Below are 26761 nucleotides of genomic sequence, written 5' to 3' on the forward strand. Positions count from 1 at the left end.
AACTTCTGTGATAAAGGGGGAATACAAAGGGGCTAAATTACTCTGGGGCAAGCCCTGTGGAATTCCACCAAGGATGAATTTGGCCTTAGACATGAGGCCTTGAGATTCCACCTGTCCTTAAGAAAGGGACTGCATCTCACTCTCAAGCTCTTTCTAGATATATAAATAAGCTGTATATTTATATAGCATTCCCTGTTAGGAGCTCTGCTGGTCAGTAGAATCCATGTTGCGGGACAGTGGAATTTCCAGGGCTAGGCGCTTAGAACAGCTGGAAAAACGTGATGGTTTGTAGCTGGAAATATAATGTTGCATTGGGTCTGGAAGGCTTTGGTTCTCTGTTCTTTCTGGCCAGGGCTGCGTATGGGTAGTGGCTAGAGCAGTACGAAAGCAAATTGGATTATCAGTTGTGCAAATTGGATGGCCTAATCTGTGTGGTGGTTTACGTGTGTCTTTGGTAATTGCTCACGTTTAAGACCAGTCGAGTTGGCTGGCGTGGTGCATTAGTATAGGGGGTGTAGAACTGGAGTTGGTGAAGGGCGCTGGATTGATTATGGTAGAGACAGAATCCCTATCTCTACCCAGTCCTGGCCTTCGAAAAATAACATTGTTTGGCAATCCTGTTCAGATGCTTTCGATCGAAGGAGGCTCTCAAAGCACTAATATGTTTGGAAGATTAGGCCATGTTTACTAGTGGGGGAACTGAGGCACAGAGCAGGGATGTGACTTGCCTGGGTCATGCAGCGGAGCCAGACGTCCTGATTCCCAGTCCTGTGGCTCACCCGCCTTCCTCTTCAGACACTGCAGCAATCCTGAACTAATCTGTTGCAGCTTTTAGCGTTGGGAAAAACGTGTGTGTGATCACACACAGAGAAATGATTTGCTTAGCGTGTGTCCCCACCTCCCTTTTCCTCGTCTCATTCACAGCAACACTTGCGTGGGTGGTATCTGAAATAACCTCTTTAAACCTGCATTTCTTTGGTTTCATGCCAAATGACGACTGGGGCTCTGTAGTGGGGCAGTCGCCCCAACCCCTGAGAAGAGGGCTGGAACAGGCCTTTTGAGGCTGCGCAGACTGGCAGCCAATCATTAAAGGCCTGTAGAGGGCCAATCAGGGGAAGGAAGAGGCAGCCAATCAGGGCTGGGTGAGGCCCTATATAAAGGCGGCCTAGCAGAGAAGAAGGTGGTCTCTCCCTGACTAGCAAGGGAGCGAGCACCTTGGACAGAGCAGTGCTGGGCAGGCTCGGGGGGGGGGGGCAGGAGAGAGCTCCAGCCCCGTTACCTCCCAGGCTGGAGACCCTACTACAAAGGGCCGAGAAGGTGCACAGGGCCAAAGGGGAACTGGCCCAAGGAAGAATAGGTGGACAAGAGGGGAATGAAGGAGGGCAGAAAGAGGCTGCCACTAGAGGGTCCCTGAGCTGGGACCCAGAGTAGTGGGTGGGCCTGGGTCCCCTCCCCGCCTTACACTGCACCTGGCCACCGAAGACGGTGGCCAGTACAGACTGCAACTTGCCCCTGAGCTAAAGGGCTAGACTTTGGGTTGTGGTTGGCCACTGAGGCAGGTGCGAGTCCCCAAAACTGCTGTTAACCCCCCCCAGAACGGGGCGAGTCGGGAGTAGCGGGCATTGCCGGAGGGCAGTGTCCTAAAGCGGACGCCGCCAAGCGGGGAGCAACGTGGGTCTCAGGGCAGCAGGACGGACAATGAGCAAGACCTCACGCGCTGAGGACGCTCCGCAGCGGTCAAGAGCGAATTCCTGGAGCGACCAGCAGGAGGTGTAAGTGGTGGTGAGTCTTGACCCCATCACAGGCTGCCATAATTTTTTTTTAAATGAAGAATTTGGATCCTTTTGTATATGTGGCAACGGCTACGTAGCAGTACACAGGGGACTGCTTGAACAAGAAGATCTATGAAAGTGTTGCCATTTTATGAATATCTAAGAGAAGTCCTAGTTCTTGTGTGTGTGGTTTTTTTTTTGGCTGCAAATACTTCAGCTGATGATAAAAATGTTGCATGCCTTATAAAATCATTCAAAGATGATGCCTTTAAAAACATCTGTGCTAAATAGCTTCCCTGCTGGAAGCTATCTTTCTCCTGTGCATCTCCTGTAATGGACTCTCTTGTGGTTGTGGATCATTGTGGGTGGTGGTCCTAATACTCAGGAGGTAGTAATAATACGTAGTTCTTATATAATGCTTTTCATCAGAACTCAAAGACAGGAGCCAAGATGTTAAAAAGTTGCTGGTGAGATTGGCCCGTCCAGCATGAGATGCCATATGGGGGCACTCCTGGGTTCTGTTTCCAGTTTACCCAGTAGGCAATGTCTGTACTGGAGATGGAGGTGTAATTTCCCACATGGGTGGACATCCTCCTGATATCTCTGATTGAGCTCGTGTGCTAAAAATAGAAATTATAGCCGTGGCGGGGCGAGAGGCAAGCTGCCCTGGATACGACTCCATCCGAGACACGTTCTTGTGGAGCAAGCCCCTCCCACCATTTGTCCCATCATGCCTCCACTGCTATTTTGTAGCATGTTGGCTCAGTTAGAGCTAGCTCAGGTATGTCTGCCCAAGCTGGCACAGAGTACCTGGGTTCAAAAAAGCATTGGATAAGTTCACGGAGGATAGGTCCATCCAGGGGTATTAGCCAGGATAGCTATGGCTCTGACTGTCAGATGCTGGGAATGGACGACAGGGGATGGGATCACTTGATGATTGCCCTGTTCTGTTCATTTCCTCCTGAAGCATTTGGGGGTATGAACAGACGGGATGCTGGGCTAGATGGATCCTTGGCCTGACCCAGTGTGGCAGTTCTTATGTCTACAATGGTGCTGGAGAAACATGTGCATTGTGACACTCCCGTCGCTGTGCCTCAGTTTCCGTGTTGTAAAAGGGCTCCCTACGTACTTCCTGCAGAATGGATGGTGATGGGGTTTAGAACATACTTGCTAAAGTGCTTTGGGAAAGCAAAGTGTTTTCAGGTTGGAGGATATTTGTCTGTGTGGTTAGAATGTGTACAACATGGTTAACTGTGAGCATGCCTGTTACCTTTGCCTGCCTTTATCTATGCTCCTGGCACTTCACTGCCAAAAGCAAGGGGTGATTGTAGACTTGCCTGGAAGCTGATAGGTATAAATTCCAGTGACCCTGCACGTTGAACATACTGCATGAAGCCTGCACTTCGCGGGCGTAGTCCCTTGCGCCAAAACCTCTTAAAGCTTTGAATCCAAAACGCTCCATGGGAGACCTTGAAAAATGCAGCACCTGACTGAATTGCTTTGACTGTGTTTTCAGCTTATCTGCTCCTACTGTGACAGTGGGATGGATCGCTATCACATGGAAAACCAGCTGAGAGAGTAAAGCGTGGTGGTGGGGGGGGTAACTCTGTTTTATTTATTTTTTTGGAGTTGGAGCAGTGGCTCTTACCTTTTCATAGAAAGTGATTTGTGTTTATTTTGTATCCCAAATCACTTCACTAACCATAACTTTAACTCTGTTAACAGTATTATTTGCCATGGTTATTTATTGAGTCCTGGTCTGCATTAGGACACTAGGTCGGTATAATTACATTGCTCGGGGGGGGGGTGAGAAATCCACACCGCAACTGACACAGTTCAACCAACCTAGCTTCTGGTGTAGACAGCGCCAGGTCGATCGGGTTGAGCCCCCATTTATGCCACGAATGTAAAGCGGATATCCGAGGAGCTGCAGGGCTCTACTGGGAATGACGGCGGCAAACGCAGCCGCACATTGGGCTTCCACTCGCAGGAGCCAGCAGCCCTCGTGGGCAGCGTCTCTGACGTGGCTGTACCGCCCCCAGCCGTGCCCACTGGGGTAGGCGCCAGGCTCAGCGGCAGCTGTCCCTGGTTGCGCTACTCCAGGAGCATGCAAGCCGCTGGGGCTGGGGTCGGTACGGCCATGCCAGAGGAGCTGCCTGAGCGGGGACTGTGAGCAGGTTTCAGGGGGTCTGCCAAAATAAACCAGCAAGCAGGGCTGGTGTTAGGCTCGCTGGGGCCCAGGACAGAAATTCGAAGCCCGAGTAACTTAGCTTTGCACGGCCCCCTGTGGTGTGGGGCCCTGGGCAATTGCCCTGCTTGCTACCCCCTTAACACCAGCCCTGGCTTGTAATCTACTAAATATGCAGAAGAACAGTTGTTGTGGGCCATGCAACTTTTATAGGGGGCCTCAAAAAAAAAGTTGAGAACCCCAGTCGTAGACAACAGGAGATGCAGAGTAGCAGGCTCTTGTGCCAGTGGGGTGAGTATGTTGAGGGACAGAGAAGAGGTCCGTGCTGGGTGCATACAGAGAATGAGGATGTGCGTAAAGAAATGAGAATTTGGAGCAAGTCGGTGGAGGACTTTAATTACAGAGAGCAATTTTTGAACTTGATTCTGAGATGGGTGGGGGGCATTGGTGGGGAGGGATTTAAGGATAATGGTCTAAGCTGATATGCTCATGCTTTGGGAATACATGTGAGAAGGCCAGCAGCAGCCTTTGGTCATGCTGGCGTCTGGGAAGCTGACTTTGAAAGCCTTGGAGAAGGGAGCGAGTTAGATCTTTGGGACAATGACTGTCATTTACCATATGTTTGTACAGAACTTAGCGCGGTGGGACCCTGAGCCTGCTGATTTGTAAAGGTTTAAAAGAAAATGGCCCTGTGGTAAGTCAAGAAGTGAGGCAGGCTCTGATGAGGCCTTCAGCAGCAATGAGTCACGGCCCTGGTGACTCTGCATGGGTGCCATGCTCCGATACCAATGGGGGGGGGGCATCTTCTGCCTTTAACGAGGTGCCAATAAACAGACTTGCAGCTGGGGAAGGAAGAGGGGTCTGTCTCGAATGGCATTTGGGGGAGTGATGGAACCAGTTGACGGTTTGACTGGCGTGGCAGAAGATTCCAGCCATAGACATTCATGCTCACGCAGAGCAGTGCTTTTTTGCGGGGGGTGGAGACGAGACTGTTGCCTTGCAGTTTATTACATCATTCTGGAGACCTTAAAATTCCCCCCACCCCACCCCCCCGGTCAAGCTCCAATATACGCATGCAACTTACTGAGCCGTCTTGAGGCTAGCAGTTCCCCCCGGCTTACATTAAGACCTGCCTTGCTAAGTGTGCCACCCTTTTGAAATGGGGAAATATGGCGTCGGATTCTAGTCGCTCATTGGTGCGAGTTCGTTGGTGTCCCTGGAGTTATTTGGATTTACAGCACTGCAAGCGAGAGGAGAGTTCGCTCCACAATGGTATAGAAGGGGCAATCGGAGGAGGAAACCACACGTCTGCATTTCTTCAGTAAAGGAGTCGCGTTGTTTTAAAAGCACTAGCGTTTAGAAGTACAGTCTACTGACAGATTACATTAAAATCCTCATTACAGCATGTTCGCCTTTGAGGCTGCTGGGAGTGTAGGATTGATTATGCATGAATGAAAGGGACTTTGACTTAATTTGTGATTTCCTCCTTGCCTCGCCCCCCCCCCCCCTTAGTTTCTGTTCCCAGTGGTAGTTTCCAGGCTGACAGGACCTCTCAGTGAAGTCCTGGGTGGATGTGCATGGGGTTTTTTTCTTTTCCCCCTTGTTGGTGTTGGTGTCTCTCTGAATGAAACTTGGGCTACTAAAAGAAAGGAAAAGGTTGGCTCTAGAAATAATCGGCTACAATATATCCCTTCCTCCACAGCCATCTAGAAGGAATGAGAAGCATAGCGTTTTGCACTGGGAAGGCTTGGGTTATCGTGGGCAGGGGGTGGGGCTTTTCTCCTGGCTCAGGTGATGGTAATGGCCGTTTAAAGGTATTCATTGCTACAAACTGCAGACTGATGCTACACACCATAATTCCAAAGACGGTCTCTACTCTGGAGAGTTTACAGTTCACAGAATGATAGATTTTTTTTTTTTTTTTTAAGGCAGAGGGAGGGGACTGTTGGGATCATCTGATTTGACCTTCTGCACAGCACAAGCCATAGAACCTCACAAAACAATTCCTGACTTTTGATGGAGCTCGAGCATGTCTATTAGAAAGACATCCAGCCTTGAGTTAAAGATTCCAAGTGGTTGGGTTCTCCACCACGTCCCTAGGCAACTTGTTCCAATGGTTAACTACCCAGACTGTTAAACTGCATGTTCTTTTTAAGAACTGTTTATTAAGAAGTTTTAACAAGTTTACAAATCCTTGCCATGTAAATATTAGAAACAGAACCCTTGTTACAGCTGTTAGCTTTTGTTTCGAAGAGACAGGAATATAGTCATTTTTCTGTTTATCTCGGTGTTACTCATGCCATAAAATGGCATCATTACAACACGTCTCATTTCTAGTGATGTTTATTAAATTGGGTGAAACTTTTGTACACACATCTAACAGACCAGGCATGTCTATCAAATGTTAGTATTCAGTGAAGTTGGACAGGTGCATTGTTTTTGGGGCTGGTTTTTTACAGGTGAATGTACTTTGTCTGAGTATTGAATTAAAGGTAATCAAATATCTGCCCTCTGTCGGTTTTGTTGATGCACCTTATTTCTGATCTGAGTTATTCAGCTTTCAACAACTGGGTCTCATTCCGCCTTTTTCTGCTAGATTAAAAGAGCTATCAGAAATCTCTTCCCCGATAGGTACATGTAGACCGTGATCAAGCCCCTTCTTAGTCTTCTCGTGGATAAACTAAATAGACTGAGCTTCTTGAGCCTCTCATGGTAACACATGTTTTTTCAGACCTTGAATTATTCTTGTAGCTCTATTCTGAACCCATTCCAGTTTTTGTCCTTGTGTTGTCAAGCTGTAAGTGACTTGCCAGGAAGTCTTTGGCAGAGCAGAGATTTGAACCCAGGTCACTTCAGTCATATCTGTTGAGGTTCAGTGCTTATGGAAATCAAGTCACATACCGGAATGCACATTTAGGAACCTGACTTTAGGCACCCAAGTATGAAAACTTGGCCTCTTATAAATACAGGTCAGTTTCCAAAAGTGCATAAAGAAAAGGGGTACTTGTGGCACCTTAGAGACTAACCAATTTATTTGAGCATAAGCTTTCGTGAGCTACAGCTCAGAAGTGAGCTGTAGCTCACAAAAGCTTATGCTCAAATAAATTGGTTAGTCTCTAAGGTGCCACAAGTACTCCTTTTCTTTTTGCGAAAACAGACTAACAGGGCTGCTACTCTGAAACCTGTCAAAAGTGCATAGTATCTTTGAACCCTTCCATTTTTGGGAGTCCAACTTGAAATGCTTTAAAGGGTCTGGATTTTCAGAAAACTTTCTGCTCCAACCCTTTAAAACTCAGGCACCTTTCAGGTGTGTCAAGCTGAACGTCCAGAAACTTGAAGCCTCTTTAAACCACTAGTCCTTTTTGGAAAAATCTTGGCCAATGTAGTAATTATCCAGTTTGATTAGGTGAAATGCAGCAAGAAACCTGAAGCTTCCCAAAACTTTGTGCTAGTCAAATGCTTTGAACAGAGTTTACAACAGCAAGGGTGTTTTATCTAGTTTGCCTTCAGAATGTAGCTGTATATAAACAACCCAGTAATCCTCTAATTAAGCTTCTTTGGAATATTAAATAAACTTGTAAACGTTTTTTAAAAACAAAATTGAATGCAGGTGTCCTCTTAAGCACTGGAAGAGACTTGGAAATGTGCAGCAGAGGCTATGCTGGGTGTCTTTGGTTTCAGAGGCTTGTCTTACCAGCCATGTAAAAGTTATTAAGGTAGCCTGGGAAGAACACACCACTCCACTGCAGCCTTCTAGGGTTTAAATACATCAGCTTCATTTAGCCCTGAGCATTGTGTAGTAATAATTTTGACTGGATCCACGCTTAATGTGACTGCCTGAATTATTTTCTAGAGCCTTGAGGTGCAACCTGTCACCCTTCCCTCTCCCTGGTAGTTAGTCTGCTATTACAATACTGGCTCCATGGTATTCGAAAGATTAGGAATTTTACATCAGCCAGTTGGGGGGTGAGGGGGAGACATTGCTCAGGTATAATGGGGGGGGGGTTTGATGTTAAAAGGGGAAGAGGTAGGCGTTATTAATTAAAAGAAAATAGACTGTTTTTTTTACTGCTGTCCAATAATGTGAAAGGGTCATGTGACTGGAAATAATGGACAGAAAACGATGAATAAATAAAAGGGGAAAATTCCTCTAGGCAGGGTGTAGCGAGTCTGAATCCACTGCGAGAAGGAGGTAGTAATGCCCAGTGGAGAGAAGCCCTGGAACAGGAGTCAGAAATCCTGGATTCTGTTCCCAGCTGTGTCCTTGACTTATGCTGTGACCTTGGGCAAGCCACCTTACCTTCCTGTGCCTCTAGTCTTTTATCTCTGTACAGTGAGGATTGCCAACCACTTAAAATAAGATGAATGAATGAATAAATATGGCTATCTATGGTTTATAAATTGGTGCAAAAGCATTAATGCCTCATCCATACGTATAAAAAGACCTTGGAATGCAAAACTTGATTGTGTTAATACTGATAGTGTCACTCTTGTATCTTATTTCAGCCTTGCAAAATTATCATGAAAATGTACACTGCTGACACAAAATCCAGTTGCCTGCTTTTACAACAATGATGAAGAAACCCCCAAATATTACTCGCTTCAGTGAAGTGAGGGAATGCAATTTTGCAAGGTTGCTTTGTGTGTATCTGTTGGGGGAAGCAGGGGGAAGCGAATACATTTTTAAAATATCCAGCTGCAGTATTTATATTTATCTTTGGGAACCAAGATAAGGGGAATTGGAGCTCCTGCTTCAGGGTATATATTTGAGTGTCTCCAGGGAATGGAAGGAATCTTCCCACCTCTGTGCAGTATTGTGAAGTGCTATTTTAAGAAACGGGCTAAATATCGGGAAAGATTTCCTGGGAGATGAGAGATGTTCAGAGTAGTTTCCTTAGGGCAAGTAGCTGAAGCCCCAAGGCTTAGGTCACTTAAAAGCATTCTGGGTGCGTGCTGGAAAATAGAATGCACTCCTGACCCCCTTTTTGACAACAAAAATTACTGCATGACCTCAGGAGGGGGACCAAAGCCTAAGCCCATCTGAGCCCTACTGCCCTTGGCCAGGAGGGGTGGGGGTGGGGCGGTGGTCAGAGCTGAAGCCATTGGGCTTTGGCTTTGGCCCTGGGCAGTGGGGTTTGGGCTTCGGTCCCAGGCCCCAGCAAGTCTAACCCACAGTTTGAAAACCCCTGGTTTAGATGTGACTCAATCACTTTTCTTTATCTCTAAAGCTTGTGAATGGATCAGGTGTGTTACAGCTTTTATTTTTTTACCATGAGGTGTTGGCCAGCAGCCTGGATTTGACAGCCTAATTGCAAAGCTTGTATGCTTTGCAAACTTCGAAAAAACAACAAACAGAAAAAACCCCAAGGTCTTGCACACATGAGCAAACACTGTGGTGGTCTGGCTGTTTCTTAGGAAATGACTGATTCTTCTTTGAATAACGTCCCCATGGGAGAGTCCCACGTCTGTCAGAAGTGCAACTTCTGCCTGGCCCTCAAGTCTATGGTAAGGAAGAACAGGGAGATTAAACTCCGATGGAGTGCTCCCTTTGGTCAGCTGCTGATTCGGGTCAGGAGACTGCCACCACAACCACCCACCTCCTTTCCAGACAGATCCAGCACCCCTTTCACCTTGGCACAGGCTTCCCTCAAGAAAGGGAGGTTGTTGGAGGCTTCAGAGAAGACTTCCAAAAAAGAGGAGCACGGTCTCTCATCTCAGGGTGCCTGCTCTGAAAAAGCCCAGGCCCATTGCAAGATCTATGGTCTCTGCAGCCTCAACCTCTTGGCTCATTACTATTGAATTAAAGGTGCTGGTAGAGCCCAAAAGCCCTGAGCTCGAGGGAGAGACGTGGCTCCAACAGGACTTCGGTGTTTAGGACAGCAAGTATGAGCATCCAGTCTGGTACCGGATGGCTTAGTCCTGCCTTTGGCACCTACCCGCTCGGTCCTGAGCAAGCTACCCCAGCGCTCCAGCAGCCGGGCTCGGGCAGCGATTTAAAGGGCCTGGGGCTCCACTGCGGTAGCCCCAGGGCTCCCAGCCGCCTCTGCCACTGGTAGCTCCAGGGGTAATTTAAAGGCCCCGGGGCGCGCAGCCACAGCCACGCCCCCGCTCAGGACTCTGGTGTAACGTAGCCCTTTAAGTTACTTTCACCCTTGGGCACAGGGCACGTGCACGGTCCGAGTGAGTACTGGTAATGGACAAATCTCCTCCAATCTCGGGCTCGAGAGGGGTGTGCACCCCCAGTGTGGAGTGCTCCTAGAGATGCCCGTCGCAAAGAACCACAGTTACTGCACAAAGCGAGTAACCGCTTTTCGGGGTTGGCAGTCACTTCCCTGTGCATGACACCTCTCGAGTTAAAATATTACTCCTGATCCGAAAGTGCTGGAGGAAAGTTGCTTTTCTGATGCAGTAACCAGACACGAAGGTCTCCAATCCTTTTTTCCCCAAATATCTCACACTTTTGGGTAGTTGATACTGACTGTTTCTAGCATGTTTTATCTAAGGATCTCAAAGTTTATTACAAATAGTAGCCCTTTGAGTTAGAGCCATATTCATCCTGTTTTATACAACAGGAAACAAAAGCCCAGAAGTCTGATGACTTGGCTGAGGTCACACAGTGAGTCAGTGGTAGAACCAAGAATTGGCACTGGAAGTCCTTTGTCTCTACCAGCATTGTTTAAATGTTGAGTGACCCTATGACAAACACAACCAGATCGTAGGCGTGTGGTTAGACATAAATGTGGAAAGGTGAAGTCTAAGGCCAGGTCTATACTACTATGTACTTTGGGATAACTTACATCACTCAGGAGTATGAATAAACCAGCCCCCTGAGCAACGTATGCTCCTGGGGGAATTCTGCACCAAAAAATTAAAAATTCTGTACACAATATTTGTCAATAAATAAATGCAGTGGCTTCAGCACGGCAGGGGGGGAGCACAGGCCACTAGCTGCACGAAGGTGGGAGATCACCCTGCAGCACCCGCACCCCCTGGGACACGGACTTAGCGGTGCGGCTGCACCCGACCCTGACGTAGCACAAGGCCTGGGCCTTCCCCAGAAACACCCTGGGGGCATGCCCCTCTGCGCCAGGTGTGGGGCAGGCTCAACCAGGCAGGATCTAAGTGTGGAGGGCCTCTGGGGGCGAGGGGATCCAGGTGTAGGGTGAGAGGATTCCGTATGGGACAATCTGGGTGCAGACGCTCCGTGGGGGATCTAGGTGGGGGGGGGAATCTGGATGCACAGAGGCTCACAGGGGGTGGGGTGCATTTTCCAGGTGCAGAGGCAATGGAATTGCAGAGGCTTCCAAGAGGAGGGGTCTGGGAGTGTGGGTCTCAGCAAGGGGCTCCGAGTGCTGGGGGAGTGGGGCTTGATGGGGTAGGGGTCTGGGTGAAGCTAGTTGATGGTCAGTGGCATGGGGGTCTGGATGTGGGGGCTTGGTGATGCAAGAGTTGGGAGTTAAGTGCAGGGAGCTCAGTGGGAGACGGTCTTGGTGCAGGGGGTCTCCAGATGCAGGGGTTGAGGTTCGATGGGGCAGGGTTTGGGTGTGGAGGGCTAGGAGGGTTCTGGATGTACCAGGTGAGGCTTGGCAGGGGTGTCTGGGTATGGGAGGTCCAGATGCACGGGGGTTGGGTGGATGGGGGAACAGCTGTCCATACAGTGACCCGCTCCCCCCACAGCTAAGGAGTAGTGGGGGCAGGAAGCAGGGGAGGATGCTGAGCTTCCTGCAGCTGGGAGAGGTTTCTGGGGTTGGGTGTGACACAGCCCCAGCCAGCCCTTGCAGGAGAAGAGGGAAGTCCCGGCCTTTCCTGCCTCCAGCCCAGCCGGGATTAGCAGCTGATCCTGGTTCAGGGTAGGAGCCACTGGCTGGGGTGTCCCCAGCCCCATGGTGATTTACCTCTCCACCAGCTGCTCCGGGTGCCTGAAATGATGTACCTGGACTGGTAGGGAGTGGTGTGTGACTGCTCTTGCAGCTTCCCTGTCAGAAACTCGCTTTTCTGCAGGGAAGCAAAGACCTCTGTGGGGGACATGAATTCTGCACACACGCAGTGGTGCAAAATTTCCCCCAGGGTAAATGTAAGTTACACCAACCTAAGTGCCGGTGTGACCAGCGCTATGTCAGCCGCAGAGCTTCTCTCGCTGACATAGCTACTGCCTCTCATGGAGGTGGATTTATTATGCGGATGGGAGAGCTCTCTCTCGTCAGCATAGAGCATCTTCACCAGACATGCTAGAGCGGAGCAGCTGTACTGGTCCTCGCTTCTAGTGTAGACTAGCCCTAAATCAAAAGGAAAGGCTTTCTCTATCCCAGCGTGTCTGGACACGCTCCAAAAGGCCCAGCTGATTTGCTTAGTCATTCTTCAGCCTTAATTGAGGGTGAAGACTTAATGGCAGGTTTCTACTCCTGGGTTTCTCTGGTTTTGGTACCTCCCCCTTTTTGTTACCTGACTTGAAAAGAGGCAGGGCTAGCATCAGAACAGGTTTCCCACACAGAAGCAATGTCCTTGATCTGCATGTGAGTCACTTGTGAAATCCTTTACTCCCCAGAGCTGTTTTATAGAGGAGGGAGCAGCGCGCACGCTCCTCGGCTCCAGGAGTGTGAGCACCTGAGCTGTGCTGTGCAGCCGAGTGCACTTTATACAGGCTCTTCGCTGCCACTATTTTACTGGGGATTCACAACAAGAAATGTGACATTCTCATTCTCTGGAAGCCTGTAGGTTCGGGAAGACCCAACAGTTCCTGTCTCTGTACACAGTCCAACAATTCAGACAGCCGCAGTGGATTGCATCAGAGCGGATCGCTTGGGGGAACTCTAACTGTGTGTTAATGCGAAGCACTCCAGAAAGGGGCTTGTGTCTTTTCTGAGAGTCAGCAAGAAGCTTAGTTATTTAGCAGAGCAGGAGGCTGTGGAGATGATCTTTGCCCACAGGGAAAACTGAGCGACTAGTTGTCCAGAAAGCAACAGGAAAGTGAAATCAGTGCACATTGCCAGATGACCCCAAAACAAGCTCTCAGTTAATAAGCCACGGTGCTAACTGTTACAAGTCCCCATAGTACAGCGTTGCTTTTTGCTGTCAGTTTGTGGTTTGCCAGAGCTAATGAGACTAACGAAGCGTAGCGTTTTATGTAGCTCTTTAAAATATTTTCCCTTTCATCTGAGGATCTGAAAGTGCATGCAAATATCTATCCAGTCTCTTGCAATGCCTTTCTCAAGCCTTTTAGAAATCACCCCTAGGTAGTCTTATGTCAGAGTGGGGTGATTTCTCAAGCCTTTTCTACGCTGGCAAAATCCTCAAGTGTGGATGCAGTTATATCCATGTGAAAGTGCCGATACAGCTTAGGTTGGTTCGGGGAACTGGCATAAGCTGTACCGGTATAAACACTTTGATGCTGATATAACTGTATCCACCCTAGGGCTTCTACCAGCATAGCTGTGTCAGTAAAATCACCCCTCTCTGACGTAGCCATGCTAATGAAACGGGTCGGTATAGACCATGCTTCAGTATAACTAGGACTTGGAGTAGGTAAGGCAGCGCTATGCTTTTCAGCAGGGGAAAATGAGACACAGAGGAGGTGTTGCAACGAGTCGGGAAGAGAGCTGAGATAGGAACCTGGAAACTCCTGATGCCCTGCCCCTTTGGCCATATGCCACATGATGTTCACTTCCGCCCCATGTCAAAGGAGGCCAAGTACCGAGCCTAAATTAATTTATTGTCCTGTTTGTTTGTGTTTTTTTTAAAACCCGTAAGTCCTCCTGAAGTCATTTTCCCTTTAGATTTGTCCACGGAGGATTCGATTGCTGTTTCTGGCTGCTGATAAAGTAAAGCTTTTTTTTTTAAAATACATCCCCAGGTCTGCATGCGTCTTTGGAGAGAGTTAGAAGCATACTTGCTACAGGCTCCAGCTTGTCAAAATCAGCAGGCTGTTGTGCACAAAAGTTCTGTGCAAGCATATTCCCAACGCTCTTGGGGCACGAACGATGGCATTAATGTCTCCTCGTGCGAGACTGATGACCTCTTCAGTCAGGGTTGTATTCTCATGTGGGACATCATGGCTGTATAGGGGACCCATAGAGCAACCTCGGCAGATTGCTCAACCTCCGCTGGCAACATGGGGAGCATCCATATGAGTTATATGGTGCATGGCCTGTTGTAAGCTCGCATAGACAGATCTGAATGCTGCTGGCTCTGCGCTGAGCTAAGCGCTCGCCGGTCCCTACTGTAATGCCCTCGTGCATAGTAGCACTTTCCATCAAAGGATCTCAAAGCACTTCACAAACGTGAAACCTCACTAGCCCCCTTTGAGATTGGGGGCGGGGGGAGTATTCTCTTCATCCCAATTGCAGCCTTTGGCTGCTACCCTAATATAAATATTCACCAGAAGCAATTTTACAGAAGGGAAATTGAAGGCAAAGAGACAAAGTGAATTGCCAAGGGCAGCGCTGCTGCAATGTTGTGTAGATCTGCTTTGAGCAGCATGGTGGTCAAAATGCTGGTGACTACCTGTGCCCCCTTTTTTCACTTCCTGCCTGGGGATATTGGGTTGTGAAATTATCTGGGAGGATCACTTAAACGGTAATCCTTTTGATATTGTGATGCATCATTTAGGTCTCCACTGTGCACCCTTTGAGACAATTGCCAGTTAATTGCTGTAGCCACTAGCCCACACTTACGAACACCTGCAAAATCTGAATGCCTTCTCCTCACAGAAACTTCTGTGACGATGGGTCTCCTTGGTGTATCATGGCACAACCGGAGCGCAGGCTCTTGAATTCTTGGAGTTCCTAGCTCCGCTTCCATCTCTTTGTTCCCAAGTTTATCTGTCTATGGCTTGGATCTTAGCCAGGATAGGTGCGGGCGCTCCTGGGATGGGAGATACCCAAAGAAATACCAGGCTTCTACTGAATTGCCAGCAGCTATTTCTCCACGAGTACTGAGCCATTGTGATGCTAAGGGACACCCTGCTGCTGGAAGTGTCCTCATGGCTGCCATGGCCCTCACAACTCAAATATTTGCTGATGAATGTAATTGAAGGCAAGGGAGGGAGCAATGGATTGGGGCTTTGACTCTAATGAGGGCATCTAGTGTTGGTTTAAACACCAAGTTTAAAAAACCAGCTAACGTTAAGGCCAGAATTTACCAGCCGATATGCAGACTGTCTGATTAAGAAGCCAACTAGTCAGTTATCAATCTCTGCAATTACAAAGCAAACACGTACCACTTGGTAGGAAAGACTTTAGCAAAGGATCATATTAATAAAAAATCAAGACCACAAAGCTTTGTATGTGAGGAGCAGAGTCTGAGATAACAAGCCTGATTAGCAACCCCAGGCTGAGGCCAAATGATATTACGATCGTTACATAAATTGTGGTCCCAAGACTAAGGCTGTGTCTACACTAGAGACCGCACAGCTGCATCTGTGCCACTGTAAGGTCTTCCGTGTAGCCGCTCAATTAGACCACCCCCAACGAGCAGCGGTAGCTACGTCCGCGGGAGAGCATCCCATGCCAGTATTGGTCTGTCCACACCGGTACTTCTATCAGTCGGGAGTGTTGGGGGGAAGAAACGTTTTACTGTCAAAAGTTAGTGTGGACACGTGCTATCTTGCGGCACAGAAAGTATGGAATCTTTATAATATCTGCATTCTCTTTGGACTGACGTATATAGTTCTGATTTGCAAAACGCATCATTAGCGGGGTGAGAGTAAAGTGGAGTCTGATTAAGCCATGCTGGCGATGTTTTTATACATTATTAGCGAGTAGGACATTGGACTAGGTCAATTCTCTCCCTAGTTCTGCGGCTTATTGGCTATCTGACCACGGGCAAGGCACTTTCCCTCTTTGTGCCCCTGTTTCCTCTCCCGCCCCTTGTTAAGACGTAAAAGGGAATTCTCCGAGTGTGTTCCTAAACACAGCCGGTGCTGGGGCAGTGGTCATGCAAGTGTCCCTCCTGTGTACACACCAGCATACTTAAGTGCTGAACACAGGTTGTCCCCCTCCCTGTGCCTTTCAGCTTAGGTCTCTTTCTCCTGAGAGCGCCAGCAGAAGGGTCCTTTCTAATGGTGGCTTTGGGCTAGCCATCCAGGGATGTAAGTTGGATCTTGGGAGAGGTTGTGCTTGGGTGGCTAGCCTGTGGTGCTGTGGCCATCCCTGTTACTTGTCGTGCTTCTCTTGAGTAGTGTGTACATCTACCTGAGCTGGGAATGACAGCTCCCAGCTGCAGTATACGTATTCTTATGGACAATGGACACCTGTCGTTTAAGAAATAGGCCCAAACCCACCTGTTTCCTTCATGTCTGCATATGAACAGCCATTAGACTGCAACAACTTCCAGTCCCTGCTGATCCTTGCTGCATTTGATTTTGTAACCTAGATAAGAAAGGGATCGATGTCCCCTTGCTTTCCTGACACTTCTAGATCCCTGCTTGTACAGTGCCAGCAGCCTTCCTGAAATACACGTTCATTCTTGGAGTATTCGGAGACTGCTAGAGCTTAAGCACATCTTCCTTACACCTCATCCTGCCGGGAGATGCTCTCTCAAAAATAACCTGTTCAAATGTCCCTGGCTTTTAAGTCTCTCAAGCTCCACAAGTAATGCCAGACTAGATTGGCTCATAGTGGGTTGTTTTCCCTCTCACTCTTGAAGTGCAGGAGTTTTGGCTTTCATTGGAAAATGATTTTTCTTGGATCCCTCCCATCTTTCCAGTGTGATTCTGGGAATGCTTCCAAGTAATAGTTAAACAGTCCAGTGGTGGTGTGGCTGTTGATGTATCAAAATATAATAAGAGGAAAATTAACATAAATGGGAAGGGAACTGTCAACTTGCAAATCATGACAGATGATTAATTTGCCTAAATACATGTTCCCCATTTTAAAAAAAAACAACAACAAACTTCTGGGTTTTTTTTGTTCTTTTTTAACATAAAAAGATCCAGCCCTTGTAGGCTACAAGTTTTGGATGTTGTCTAGTATTCAAAATACGGTTTATTTTCAGTTTATCAAATGCAATTGTCTGATTTAAGCTGCCTTAAAAATGTCATTTTTGTTGTTGAGATGGGACTGGAGCACCACTGAATAAGACTTTTTTTCACATTTGTACTGAAACAGTCCTGCTGGGTTTGCTGTTCAGGATTTCCTTAGAGTTCATTTTGTGCTGATAAGACCTCAGTGCTGCCATTCCCACCCCCCACCCCTTTTCTGGACTTTCTAATGCATTTGAGGGAGGGTGGGGAATTGAAAGCTTAAACTCCTGCATATTGCAGTGATTCTCTCAGATGTGTTTAGCTACATGGATGGCTTGCACAGATGGACACAATGAATTTGCAGTGCTAAAGAAATGTCCAGGTTTTGTTTACAGGATACACCAGCTAATTGGGCCAATCCAGGGGCATTTCCTGTTAGCTCAAACATTTAAAAAAACAAAACAACCCAACAAAAAAAAAACCTGAATATGGACACAGACCTCATAACATTGAAACATTTTAATATTGGAAGCCTTGCATATAGGCTTAGAGCCAGACCTGGTAAGGACTCAAGCAGTTTTAGCCTCCCTGTCCCCACTAAATCAATGGAAACAGGGTACTCACCACCTCATAGGATTGGCCAATTAGAGTGGCAGACAATGTCATTCTTGGTTTACTTTCTGTGTGCCAAGGACAGATGGGCAGAAAGAAGCTTTAGACAACCATGAGATCAAAGGCCAAGTGTTAGGGAAGTTTATTAAATATGGACTCTAAATTTCCTGGTTTTTGGAGGGGGTTTAATTCACCTTGTTGGTAATCTGGCCTAGGTTTTATCATTTAAGCATCTTAACTTTGGGTTCCATCTTTTTCTTATTTTAAGATCATAAGCTAAAATCTGTGTAGAACTTCATTAAGGCCTTGTTTACACTTAGCTATGTCAGCAAACCCTCTTAGTTTAGATTCCGTTTACACTGGTGAGGATTTCAATGCTGGTATAACTTTGTCTACACTAAGGTAGTTGCCTGCATGACTTTATCAGCAAAGGATAGCACACCTAACCAACAGCTATGCCAGCAAAACTTGTAAGTGTAGACCAGATCTAAGGGAGAGTTGAACTCCCTGAGGAAAGAAAGGAGTATGCTCTAATCCAGAGGTTTCCAAACCAAGCTCCCTGGTGATACTGGCTGGTTGTGGGGTCCCAAGCGGTAGTGTTGCCTACCGGATCGAGCATTGGACTGGGACCCAGGAGACATAGGTTCTGTTCATGGCTGTGCCACAGACCTGCTGGGTGACCTTGGGCAAGTCACTTCCCTTTTCTGTGCCTCAGTTTCCCCATCTGTAAAATTAAGGTGATGGTACTTGACTCCCGTTTAAAGCACCCTGAGACCTATGGATTAAAAGTGCTATAAAAAGAGCAATTTGGCAGTGGTGTCTTTTACAAACCTAAAAATACAATAGACATCCTTCCATGGAAGCAAGTGCAGTAATTGCAACAGAGATATTATGCTCCTGAGTAGAGGCACAGGGAGTCTGCTGTCCTGTACAGGAAGGCGGTTGGCCGTGGAATAATCTCGTACTAATGTGTGGTGGTCCAGGCTGCTGGAGCGGTACTGCCAATCCCCCATGTGTTCAAATCTCACGGGTCTGACTTAATTTACTTGGCTTGATTTTGTTTGCTCTTTGCTTTCTGGTGTTGAGGTCTCTAGGGGTCAGGTTTTTCAAGCTTTGCTCCTTAACCATGAGGGTTGCTTGGTTGTTCTCTTCCCCGCCCCCCCCCCCCCCCCATCCCGTTGAAAGCTGTGATTCTTAGGCACTCCAGGAGCTGGGGCATTGAGGGAAAAATGCATAAAATAGCAAGGGTTTGGAACATTGCTGCGTAGACTATTTGGGAACCCCTTGCTCTGAATCAAACTGGGGTTTCTGGCTTCTGTTCCCAGACCATCCTCTGATTTCTTAGGGTACTGAATAAGATAGGTATTCATAGATACTAGTATGGAAGGGACAAACCACTTTGCAGTTGTGTGGCTCAGTTTCCCTTTCTCTCAAATATCTAAAATCCCTCTCTGTGGGTGTTATGAGGCTTTAATGATTGATGCTGATAAAGTCTTTTGAGATCAGGTGAAAAGTGGTAGAGGTGCCATAGGGTTGGTTTTGTAAAAGTGTCGAGGACTGACCTGTGTGGCTGCTGAGTTTATTGCTCGGGGTGGGGGTGGGGGGGGAAGGGGAAGGTCCTTTAGAATTGCTGTTTTTGTAAGCCAGTTGTTATGGGGGTCCATTTGCCGAGTAGGGAAATACCCCACTAGTGACAGCTCTTGGGCGAGCAGCTGCTTGCGGTGCTGATGGGGGGAACCTGCCAGCTTTTCCTGGAGGAATTTTTCCCCTTTTGTGTTTTCAAGCTGACCCTACATTGGGTTGCCCTATCCTCTTCCCTCCCTCCTTCCTCCTCTTTTGATCCTGATCCACTGACTGGAGCACTTGACTGGCTGCTTTGTTTCAAACGTTGTTGTTTCATTGGCTGCAGGCTCAAATCTTCTTGCGTTCTTGCTCCAGTTCTTGTTGGCTTTGCTTTTTAACCCTTGCCCTTCCAAATCCAGCGGACAGGGGGATGTGGGAGTCCAGCTGACCTTTTTATTTTATTAAGCTATCACTCTTCCTGATTTCTACCGGATCTGGATGTGCTTTCAGTCCCAGATAGTTAGGGGTTTTTTTTGTTTAAAAACCCTGTTAAATTGCTACCTGTCAGGTTATTGCATAGTAAAACGACCGTAATTAATGCCTGGAACATGTAGGAAGGTTGTCAAGGCCTGAGATAAAACATGACTTGTTTTGTTTTCTGTTAACCTGAAGGGAGAGTTTCCAATTTTGAGAGGTGGCTGGCGTTCAGTTACGCGGGTTGTCGTTGGTATTGGAAGCCATTCTCCCTTTGCACTCTGGTTCCTTGTGCGAAGGAGTTAATGCTACTCTAGTTCTCTGATTTTTTTTGCCTTAGGTTCAGTTTCTGTTGCTGGCAGCCTGGTGAAGTGTAACTGCAAGATGAGAAAGGGAAGGAAAGTCCGGTTTCATTGTGTCCATTGCAGGGAACAGACTCCCTGGGCTGAGAAATAGGCACTCTTATTTCGTTGCTATGGGGAGCTGCCCATTCCTCTCCTCTGATAAGAGGGGGTGGGACTGCAGAATAAGAGTGGAAAGTGAGAACCTGTGGGGGGTGAGGGACTGGAGGAAATACCGTGTTAATAAAACCCCATTCCACACACTCTGTGCGCGCACAGATCATATCGTGTAACTGTGTGACTGGACGAAAGGGGTGAGGTGGGTTAAATATAATACCTGTGGCTTCTTTTAATAAAATCTTGTTAGGTAGGAGAGCTAGAGGTAACTGGGGAGCTCTACCATTAGAGGGATTTCGGGTGGGGCTGAGGTGGAGGATCAGATCACATCTAAGTCTTCTCACTTTTTGATTGCTCCTACAGCAGTCGCTGACAACCTGTGGTCACAGACCTCAGGGGGGTCCATGGATGCTGTTGAAGGGGTCTGGGAAAGACTTAGACTAGAAACTGACCAAACAGAGTACACGCAGGCAGGCAGGTAGGCAGGCAGGGCTGCCACTTGGGGTGGGTGTCTTTGGGTTGAAAAGGTGGCTTGAGGGGCTGGTCTTGACCACTGTTCCCTCTAAGCTGTGCACGTGTGCCCACGCACACAGATCCTAAACCCCATGCACACGGTGAAACACCGCACGCACAGAAATTTGCACAGAAACCCAAAAATTTGCACAGAAGAAATTTTTTGCGCACACAGTCCCTCAAAAATTAGAGGGAACATTGGTCTTGGCTGACTCATTACACCAGCTACTGTCGTGATGGGTGCGCTATTAAATACCGAAAGTTGGTCTAATAAAAGAGATTATCTCATCCACCTCCTCTCTCATAAATCGGAACACACACAACCCCTAAGGTCTAGCAGAGAAACACAATCCCAGCTGCTCCTTCCCTGTCCTCTACTCCCAATGCAGCAGCTCGCTTGCCAAGAAGTAGGTGGTGCTATGCCTTCCCCCCCACCCCCCCACCATACACACTCCCTGATCCCCAGTGCAGACCAATTGCCACTGATGTGGGGGGAGGCGCCTCACAGTTAGCAACGTCAGAAATCTGGGTCTTGCTGAAACTGACGCCATGCATGCAAGCAAGCTGAGGTCAGGAGCAGCTGAGTTAGCGACTAAACCACCAGCCTCCTTCTCTATCAAGGAACAGAGCAAAGAAGGAAATCTAATCCCCTCTGGAGGGGGGGGGAGGAATTGGTTATTTTTATCAACCTTTTTTTCCCCCCGGCATTATTTTTTCCTGTGCTCTGAGTTAGGGCTCTTCCTGTGCCCCCGGCTCGTTAGCAGAAGGATGGTGAAGGTGAGTGGTTTGCTGCCTGGTTGCTTTATGCTGAGTTCAACACAGGGCGTTTTTTGGAAGGGAGAGTTGACTCTGAACTGTCTCCTGCCTGATTGGAGCTGGGGGCGGCCGTGTTTCAAAAGCTTGGAAGAACAAGGAGAGTCTCCCCGCCTTGAAGACAGGAGAAATGGACACCTGTTAACAAGCTGGCTTTTGGGAGGTGGGTGGGGGACTTTCCAAAGGGAATATGGCACTTGTATCTGTCCCTTTTTTCTGCAGAATATATTTCCTGTCTGGGATGTGGGTGCGGGTTCCGTTTTCTTCCATGCTAAAGTAAAAAAAAGAACAAAACAAAAACCACCTGTGCCTTACTTTTGTGACAATCTGAGCTGCCCAGGTGTTTGCGTTTTTTTTTGTTATCCCTGATAAAATTGGGGATGGCTGGGGAAAGTTTTCCCTTTCGTGTCCCCTCCTCAACAGCAGAGGTAAAACAAGAGCTGACTGTCTGTCTGATACAGGGCAAGCGTTTGAACTTTAAAAATGAACCCTCCAGTATGCACACTGCATTCAGTTCCAGCTGCAACCTGCTTTTAGGATGATTGTCTAGGAAGGCTTGCTCGTATGTCTGAGTCAATGATGGGAAAAATTTAGTGACTGTTCTTGGGATCAGATTTTTTTTTATGTGGATGTCACAAAACATCAGCCTATCGCCATCAGTTGATGGTGATCTTTGGGATCAACAGAGAAGAGGAGTTTTGGGAGTGGTATGTTTTGGGAGCATTGGGTGAAATTTGTGAAAAGGGGGCTTTGAGATCCTTGGATGAAAGACTACAGATGATCAAAGTGTGGTTATCTTTGTTCTGAGACCCTTCATTTTTGTCTGTATTCGCAAAAAGAAAAGGAGGACTTGTGGCAGCTTAGAGACTAACCAATTTATTTGCGCATAAGCTTTTGTGAGCTACAGCCGATGAAGTGAGCTGTAGCTCAGGAAAGCTTATGCTCAAATAAATTGGTTAGTCTCTAAGGTGCCACAAGTACTCCTTTTCTTTCATTTTTGTCATTACTCTCCAGAAAAAATATTTTTTTGCCTGCAGCATAATACAGTTTGAATGCCATTGAACTTAAGTAGACTGATATTTGGAGTGAAAATTCCAGGAGCAAACTCAAGACAACTGGGTAGATCTTTTTCATGCCAAACTCCTTCTGTGGTTATTAAATATTCTTATGCAGCCTCTTCATATAAGGTTGATATGTTATGGTTTGCCCTGAATTACCTTGCTGCTCTGTGAAGAAATAACTTTCCCTTCTAAACATGGTTTTGAAATAAAATTTTGCTGACTCTCAGATCAGGGAAAGAGGGTGGCCTGTTTGAAGTGTCATCCCAGTTTTACTCTGCGGACAGTCGGTTTACAGAAGGCCGTGTCTCAGAACTGATTAGCTCAGTGGTTCTCAAACTTTTGTACTGGTGAACCCTTTCACACGGCAAGCCGCTGAGTGCAACCCCCCCTCATAAATTAAAAAAAATGTTTTTATATATTTTAACACCATTATAAATGCTGGATGCAAAGCGGGGTTTGGGGTGGAGGCTGACCGCTCGTGACCCCCCATGTAATAACCTCATGATCCCCAGTTTGAGACCCCCTGGATTAGCTGCTTAAGGACTGTAGAATGGGTCCTGAATCTTCAAAGTAACCCTCAATGTAGTGACAGTCTTGCAAGGACTTGGATGCCAGGGCTTTTGGACAGCTGCGTTGATGGGTATTTAAGATTTAGTTAAATTGTTGATAATGCATAGCTTTTATAGCACTTTTCATCAGCAGATTTCAAAGTGCTTTGCAAAGGAGGCCGATACCATTATCCCAATCTTACAAATGGGGAAACTGAGGCACTGAGGGGTGAAGTGACTTGCCCAACATCACCCAGCAAGCCAGTAGAACCACTGGGAACGGAACTCAGGTCCCCAGAGTGACAGTCAAATGCTAACAAGGCCGCATTGTGTATGTTTTCCTCTTCAGCTTTTGGTAGAAGGGAGGTGGGGAGGTGGTATGTGCCTCTGATATAACTTAATTTTTTATTTTGACATGATTTCAGTGAACCTTCTTTGTCCTTGCTATTCGGTCTTATGTAACACACGTTGACTTTGTGTAGAGAAACTTACAAAGGGTTTCCTACCGGTTTAGCTGAGAGCCATAGCGTGGACAAGGTTCTGGAGGTCTTTTTGGTGTGTTTTTTGTATAACATTTAATTAGACAGACTTCTCCACAGGTTTAACTACAGCTAGCTCTGGCCGCTGGAGCTTTGTCTTCTCTGAGGCACCTTCTGTCTATCGCTGGTTCAGCTGACCTGATATTGTGCCTGGTAGGATTTCTTGGTAAGCTCAGTGGGGCAGCGATTGTTGGTCTTTTTGTTCTGTGTTTGTCTGGTGCCTACCGCAATGGGGCTCTGGTCCATGATCATCTCTTGGACGTTACCACAATACAAAGAACTCCTTTTCACAGCCATGAGAAGCAGCAGTAGTGTAGTCACAAGTAAACTGAATTTACCTACTTCTCATTTGGGGCACACGAGGTTTAGTTTAGGTTAGCTTGCCCCTCCCCCCCCTTTTTTTAAACTACTACGCCATTGAGCTCCGATGTTCTTTTCAGAAAACAGAATGGGTTTAAAAACAGAGGTAAGCGTGCAAATTGCATAACGCTGGGTTTTTTTTTTTGTTTTGTTTCCTTTTTGTAGAGGGTCAGGGGGAGCGAGAACTTACTCTGACCAGTGTGCCTTAATCAGGATAATACAGATCTGTTTTTGGAGTCGTTTTTTGAGCTTCATGTTGATCTATGTATAATTTGTCCGTACTTATAGCAGAAAACGTACCTACCAATGTATAAAACCCCAAAGCAGCCTGTTTCTGGGTTATATCTGATCCTGAAGAACCAAGTTTTTTTGTCAATCCACTGTTTTTCTTGCAATCAAACTCTCTCTGCCTCTTGATCTTTTTATTTTTTCGGTGAAGGTGGTGGTAAACTCTTAGCCAGGGGCAAAACTCTTGGGTGTATGCTGGCAGGAAGGAGTGCTCTGGCTGGTGTGTTATTTATCCAGGGCTGCTAAAAGTGTTAGTTAATGGCTGACTAATTAAACAAGGCAGAGAGATAAAGGGAATGTGACCTGCATTAGGACAGCAGGCTGCGGAATGTAGCTCTAACTGGAGCACAGTTTGGTTTCTAGCAGTGAGCGGGGAACAGCAAGGGGAAAGCTGGCTTCTTGGCAGGGTAGGGGAAAGTTTAGACCAGTTGGGCAAAACGATCATGAAAGTTCAGCCGCTGAGGTACAAAATCTACTTGATGGTGGCAAAGCTAACCTTTTCCCTTGCCTTTTCCAAAAATCACCCTGGATTCATAGATTCCAAGGCCAGAAGGGACCATTGTGGCTATCGCATTTGCCCCAAATAACTCCTAAAACATAATGTTTTAGAAAAAACATGAGGTAGAAGTTTGCAAGGGGAGCGCTTATTCCAAGGTTGAATAATCGGATGGCAGTACCTTATCTTATGGCTCTTAAGAGAGATGCTGATGAAAAGCCCTGTGTAAGAGCGTGGTGGTGGTGGTAATATACTAATATTTCATGTATATATGTAAAAATACATCTCTAGTAAACTCCCATTTACTTCATTGGAAGCAGGCTTAAGCCAAACCCCAGTGCTTTTGAAAATGCTGGCCCAAAAGGATAGTGAATTCCTGCTTTTTCCTCAATAAGGCTCAGATCCTGCTTGTGCTGAGCCTCTTCGTCTCCTGTGGAAATCCTTATGACCCAAGTTTTCAGTCCGGGTAGCTGTGCCATTTGTCTAGGAAGGTTTCTGCTTGTAAAGAGAAACTTGACCAAAGTTTGTAGCAAGAAACTCTCTTGGGGAAGTGAAAGGAGGGTGTGAGGTGATTCCACTTCATTCAGTGCCTAGTTAGAGTCTGAAGATACTGAGTCATTAGGTGGAAGTGGTGTGAAACTGTTAATGCCCTGCAGAAGGAAGGGAGTTTTCCTGAGTGTTACAAAAGCTGACCACATAAAACCAGTGTGACTAATAGGGAGGCATAGTTGTGGGTATTGAAGCTTTTACTAGTCATTTGCACAGGTGACTATAGTCAGCAGTGGGCCGTTAGCCCAGATTTCGCTGAGCCAGTAAACCAGGTCGGTGACTAGTGACTGTGGATGCCGGGTCTCTGTAAAGAGAATGACTTGAGGGTGAGGGCTGGAGCTCAGTTAAATTTGGGGCTCTTTAATAGGACAAAAGGATATCATGAAAATCCAGGATTGGATGCACAGAGGTTGTCTCCCATTGCTGTTTTTATTAATCCTTATGTCTATTATGGTAGAGCCTAGGGCGAGCCAAGATTGGGGCCCTCTAGTGCTTGGTGCTGTACACAGAGTAATAGACTGTCCCTGCCCCAAAGAGTTTACAGTCAATGAAGGGGCAGTATATGCTACTCCCTGCAAAGAAACTGGATGGAGGTAGAGGCATCCGTGTGGGGAAAGATGTTCCCGGTACTCCAGAAATACCAGCTCGGCTTGCTCTGTGCTCCATGAATACCAGATGGCTTTGAGATTCATTAAAGGATGTGGGGGGTGGTAATGGAAATCTCCAAGATTAAGAAATTTCTTGCTGGTTAGGAAGGAGGGTCTGTCCAGGTGCCGGAAATACACAAGCAGCCACTGATGCCTTCCCACTTCAAGGGAGGGATCAGGTGAGGAACCGCTACATGTTTGGGTGAATAAAAGTGTCAGTCACACCCCGTGAGTCCAGAACTCTGTCCCAAAGGGTCAATTTGACAGCTTGTGCCTTGCGCTGGATGTGAAAAAGAGGCCGTTCTCCTTTTGTGGTCACTAAAGGTCCGATGGCATTTTTGGCAAGAGCAGGGAACACTCTCTTGATAGCCCAGGGCTTAGTTTAGGAGATCTGTGTATTGTTCCTGGCTTCTTCCCAGATTCCCTGTATGACCTGGGCAAGTCACTTATTAGCTCTGTTCCTCCATTTCCCTAGATGCAAAGAGAGGGGTAATACTTGTCTTAGCAGCCCCGGGGTAGGCATTAATGCATTAAGTATATAAAGCTCTTGGAGATCCTCTGACAAGGGTGTTATAAAAGTGCAGAGTATCATTTGACTCCTGTGTGAATTCAAATGTATGTAATTCCACTTACTCACAAATCCCTTGCAACTTTATTAGGCTACAGGCTTATTCGCTTCCTCTTCTAAGCTATTGTGTAAGCTGCTGTTTGCTGTGAAGCAGCTCTCACGTTCCACCCAAGAGATGGCTGCATTTCAGTGATAAGGGGGAAATGGATTGTATCCGTATGGGGTTTACGGAGTTGAGACGCAATAGAAAGCCTCTGTTTTTTGTATGGTGGATTTTTTCAGTCTTGGTACCTTACCTTTTGGTTGTGGGACTGGAAAAGTTTCCAGTGACACTAGCAGAAGCAGGTCCCCGTG

The 26761-nt window shown here is 47.1% G+C and overlaps 1 protein-coding gene across 3 annotated transcripts in view; it reads left to right on the top strand.

Annotated features, from left to right (window-relative positions):
• The window catches only part of PAK4 (p21 (RAC1) activated kinase 4), an 89655-nt gene that overhangs the window by 17169 nt on the left and 45725 nt on the right, over positions 1 to 26761 (top strand). Inside the window, exon 1 of one of the 3 annotated variants that reach the window (XM_084612769.1) lies at positions 21080 to 21315. The exons of the other annotated variants lie outside the window; for them this stretch is intronic. The gene's annotated coding sequence lies outside the window, so the exon portion shown is untranslated. Of the gene's footprint in view, positions 1 to 21079; positions 21316 to 26761 lie in introns of those variants that run through there. 3 annotated transcript variants of the gene reach the window in all.

This window comes from Lepidochelys olivacea (assembly GCF_965140295.1).
Source record: "Lepidochelys olivacea isolate rLepOli2 genome assembly, chromosome: 23".
Taxonomy (NCBI): Eukaryota; Metazoa; Chordata; order Testudines; family Cheloniidae; genus Lepidochelys; species Lepidochelys olivacea.